Source organism: Phoca vitulina, unplaced genomic scaffold (assembly GCF_004348235.1).
Source record: "Phoca vitulina isolate PV1807 unplaced genomic scaffold, GSC_HSeal_1.0 scaffold39, whole genome shotgun sequence".
NCBI classification, from domain to species: Eukaryota; Metazoa; Chordata; class Mammalia; order Carnivora; family Phocidae; genus Phoca; species Phoca vitulina.
Window position 1 is genome coordinate 17,259,666 of NW_022589742.1, and position 5,475 is coordinate 17,265,140.

The 5,475-nt window shown below is 34.4% G+C and overlaps 1 pseudogene; it reads right to left on the reverse strand.

Annotated features, from left to right (window-relative positions):
- Positions 1-210: 210 nt before the first annotated feature.
- On the reverse strand, positions 211-1,372 carry LOC116647172 (annotated as a pseudogene).
- Between the last annotated feature and the right edge of the window lie 4,103 nt (positions 1,373-5,475).

The following is a 5,475-nucleotide window of genomic DNA, read 5'->3' on the forward strand; positions in this document are numbered from 1 at the left end:
ATTTTAGAAAAAGAACAATGTATAAAGTCCTTGACCACACTGTAGTACTTTGGGGATGCTCTCCCCAACCAACTGCTGTTACCTTTACTGTTCTAGTCTTTAAATCCTGAGTCAATCACCAAAAACAAAATGAAAAATAAAACAAAGCAAAACAAAAAAACCCAAAATAAAAAGAAATTTTAAAAAGTCAAAGACCAAAACACATAAAGCCATGCCAATCTCATTTTGTTTTCTGTGCAAGTTAGGTTTTGTCAAGAAGGGGTGTGACTAAAGTAACAGTCTGCCTAAAAGCATTTGCAGTGGATGATGAAGAGACCTTACTTGTGGTACTCCTGCTTGCTGATCCACATCTGCTGGAAGGTGGATAGTGAGACCAGAATGAAGCTGCTGATCCACCCAGAGTACTTGTGTTCAGAGGGTGTGATGATCTTGATCTTCATTGTGCTGGGTGCCAGGACAGTGATCTTCTGCATTCTGTCAGTGATGCTGGGGTATATGGTGGCCCCACCAGACAGCACCTTGTTGGTGTAGAGGTCCTTGCAGATGTTTACATCACACTTCATGATGGAGTTGGAGGTAGTTTCACAGATACCACAGGATTCCATGCCCAGGAAGGAAGGCTGGAAGAGTGCCTCAGGGCAGTAGAACTGCACATTGTCAATCGTGATGACCTGCCCATCTGGCAGCTCCTAATTCTTCTCCAGGGAGGAGCTGGAAGCCACAGTGGCCATCTCCTGCTCAAAGTCCAGGGCAATGTAGCAGAGCTTCTCCTTGATGTCACACATAATTTCCTGCTCAGCAATGGTGGTGAAGCTGTAGCCATGCTCCATGAGGATCTTCATGAGGTAGTCCATCAGGTCCCAGCCAGCCAATTCCAGATGCAGGATGGCTTGGAGGAGGGTGTACCCCTCGTAGATATGCAGAGTGTGGGTGACCCAGTCACCAAAGTCCAACACGATGCCAGTGGTATAATGAGAGGAATACAGGACAGCATGGTCTGGATGGCCACCTACATGACTGGGATGTTGAAGGTCTCAAACATGATCTGGGTCATCTTCCCATGGTTGGCCTTGGGCTTCAGGATGGCCTTGGTTAGTAGCATGGGGTGCTGCTTGGGGGCCACATGCAAATCATTGTAGAAGTTGTGGTACCATATCTCCATGTCATCCCAGTTGGTGATGATACCATGCTCAATGAGGTACTTCAGGGTCAGGATGCCCTTCTTGCTCTGGGCCTCATCACCCATGTAGGAGTCCTCTGGCCCATGCCCACCATCACACCGTGGTGCCAGGGGTGCCCCACTGTGGAGGGGAAGACAGCCCTGGGGGCATCTTGGGCTGTGAAGCCAGCCTTGCACATGTTTATTAAATCATTTCAGCCATTCAATGCCTTTTGATTGGAGAATTTAAACCATTTACATTTAAAATAATTATTGCTATATAAGAACTTAGTAGTACTATCTTATCAATTATTAAATATAATTATATATAATTGAATTTGTATGTATTTATGAATGTATTTATATATTAAAATATATTACATATATACATATGTATAATTGGTATTTGCCTCATGTTTGTCTATCATCTTATTCATTTCTACCTTAATTTTAAGTGATTTAAAATATCTTTAGTACTCTATTTTATTTTTTCTAATGGTGTATTACATCTACTTTTTAGCATTTTTATTGATTTCTCTAGGGATCAACATGTGTATCCTTTTTAGAATTAATATTTTACCCTTTCACATAAAATGTAAGATTCTTATAGGAATTGAGGTCCATTTACCCCCATTAATTGTTCTGTTGTTTTTCATATCTAGTCCCATGAGTATTTTAAAACAAAATACAAAAAAAAAAAAAACTTTGAAAAGTCAGTTGTTTTTACAGAAATTAAGAGAAAAAATAGTCTTTTATATTTAACCACATATTAACCATTTCTGGCGTTTTTATTCCTTCCTGGAGATTTGAGATTCCATCTAATATGGTTGTCCATTATCCTAAAAAATTTCCTCCAGCATTATTTATTAAGGGTATTCTTGTAATTAATTCGCTCATCTTTTGTTTATCTGAAAAATCTTCATTTTTCTTCATTTATAAGAAATTTTTTCACTGTATAAAGAATTTTAACATTTTAGAATCATGTGGCCTCCATTGTTTCTGATAAGAAGGTCACAACAATTTTGTGTAAATTTCTCTCCTTTTATAATATAGCCTTTTTTTCTGTTTTCAAGATTTTCTCTGTACTCCGGTTTTCATCAGTTTTACTATGATGTTCTTAGATTTTATTTTATTTGTATGTTTTAAATTTGCTGCATACTGATATTTTTCACCAAATTTGGATGCTTTCAGGTATATTTTCTGATATTCTTTTTACTTTAGAGCAGTTTTAGATTTACAAAGTAATTTGAAGTTAGTACAAGAGCTCCCATTTCCCACACACCTACTTTCCCCTATTATTAACAACTTACCCTAGTGTGGTATGTTTGCTACAATGAATGGACCAATATTGATGCATTATTATAACTAAAAGACCACAATTTATTTAGATTTACTTAGTTTTTACTTAATGTCATTTTCTGCTTCAATATCCCATCCAAGATAATGCTTTATATTTAGTCATCATGTTGCTTTAAGTTTCTCTTGACAGTTTCTTAGACATTTCTTGATTTTGATAGCATTGGTAATTTTGAGGAATATTGATATTGTAGGATGTCTACCTTTATAGAAAACATAAATTTTAAGATGTCTGATATTTTTCTCATGGTTCGTTTGGGATTTATGATGTTTTGGAGGAATACCACAGAGATAAATTGCCATTTCCCTCACATCATATCAAGGGTACACTCTGTCAACATCACTTATCACTGATATTAACCATGATTACTCTGCTGAGGAAATATTTGTTAGTTTCATGCACTGTAAAGTTACTTTTCCTCCTTTTTTGTGCTGTATTCTTTGGAAAGACGTCATTATGCAAAGCATAACCTTAGGTAAGGTATGGAGAGATATGCTCCACTTCACTGGAGGTGGAATATCTAAATGAACTATTTGGAAATTTTTCTGCATGGATTATTTGTCTCTTCTTCCTAATTTATTTATTCTTTCAACCATTCATTAATATAAACATGAATTTGAAGGTATTTATTTTCAACATTAGATTATTATCTCATACAGCTTTACTTACTGTGTTGCTCAAATTTCTAGACAGCTTTGGCCACGGGGAATTCACTTTCAGTTGCCTCATTTAATAATTTGTTGTGAGTCATATTTTTAGTACTTTTTTACTTTTTGGCACTACAGGTTCTTTTTTATACTTTCTTCCATAGTCCTAACTTAAGGTTTTTCTTCAATATGTCCTGACTTTTTTTGATTAGAGAATATAGTATTAGAAATCAAGTCTGGTAGCTAGATGTGCACTTTGCTATTGGGGTGGCATTATTTCTATCCCTCTCAGCTACAAAGCATGGAAATATGCATATGTATACTAACCCATGTACATAGTTATAAGTATTTTTATAAGAAATCATTTGTACCTATATTAAGCTAAATATGAGTTTATATAGATGTTTCAAACTCTAATTTATGAACACATTGATCATGTTACCTTCCTGCCCTTTCTTACTTGTAACCTCTCACTCCAATAGTGAGAAACCTGACTCCCTCCTTGCACTATGTGTTTATTTAATTGTTCAATTTCAGCATATGTTTATAGTGGAGTCAGAATTGTTTACCTCTACCCCTGAGGGAAATAACTTAATTCACTATAGTCCAGTGCTTATATACAGAGTCTTTTGCCTTTAATCTCCACTCATTCCCAAAACTATTTAGGTTAGAAACTTTATCCCTCACCCTCTACAGTGTGTCTGTTTCATGCATTTTGTATACATTTTTAATACAGTGAGATTGTTTTGTTACGTCATGTGATCCATCCTGAGGTCCCTTAATCTCCTAAGTGATTTTTTTTAATTTATATTCATTTAGGGTCACTCATGTACTATAAATTTCCATGGATTTTCATCAATGCACAGTGTCATGTGTCTACCCTTTTAGTATCAGAAAGATTAGTTTCACTGCTCTGAAAATTTCTATTTGCTTTAACTAGTCAACCCTCCCCTTTTCTCCTGAAGCCCTAGAAATCATCAATCTTTCTACTGTTGCTATGTTTTGTTTTTCATTTTCTGGAATGTTATATAAATACAGTATGCAACCCATACAGACTGGCTTCTTTCACTTAGCAATATACATTTAAGATTCATCTATGGCTTTTCATGACTTGATAACATTCATTTTCGTCATGGAATAATATTTTATTTTATAAATGTACCAATGTTGTTTTTTCATTCACTACTGAACAGTATTTTGGTTACTTCAAGCTTTTGACAATTATGACTAAATCTCCTGTAAACATTATCATTCAGCCTGCAGCTTTCTGAAGTCATTTGTATAAATCCCTAGGAGCATGATTGCTGGTTCATAAATTCATATGTTTATGACATGTTTATTTATAAAAAGAACTGTGTTTATCTATGTTTGTCTGTGTAAGAAACTTCCAGCTGTATTCCAAAGTGGCTGTACCATTTTGCACTTTTATCATCAGTGATTTAGAGTTCCTGTTGGTCTGTATCCTCATTAGCAATTGACATTGTTAGTTATTTGTACTTTTCTAATTGATGTATAGAGATAACTCGTTTTAATTCACAGTACTCTAATTATAAATGATGCTGATCATCATATGATTATGATTATTCTCCATCTGAATAATTCTTCCATGGAGTGTTTTTTATACTTTTGTCCATTATGGGTTGTTTGTTCTGTTATTTTTGAGTTGCATATATTGGAAAGAAGCCCTATAACAGATAAGTGTTTTGCAAATATGTTCCCTCAGTTTGTAGCTTGTCTTTTCACTCTTAATTGTGTCTTCAGAAAAACAGATTTTTTTTAGTTTTCATAAGGTCCAGATTATTTTGTTTTCTTTGACTAATCTTGTTTTTGGTGTTACACTAAAAACTCATTACTAAATCGAAGTTCACCAATATTTTTCCTATGTTTTCTTCTACATTTTTTATAGTTTCACATTTTAAATTTAGGTCTATGATTCCTTTTGAATTAATTATGTTGAAATATGTAAGGTCTTTGTCAGATTTATTTTTGTTTTTGCTTATGAACATATAATTGTTCTGGTGACATTAGTTGGAAAGACTATTCTTTCTCATTAAATTAGCTCTGCTCCATTGTCAAAGTTCAATTGGCTATATTTGTGTGGGTTCATTTCTGGAATTTCTATATTGTTCCACTAACCTATGTAGTTATTATTGTACTAATACCAAATTATTTTCATTACTGTAGGTTTATATGGAACCTTGAAATCAGATAGTGAGATTCCTCCAACGTTGTTCTTTTTCAGGATTATGCTGGATATTCTAGGTGTTTTCCTTTCCATATAATCTTTAGAATTAGTTTGTTAAAATCTACAA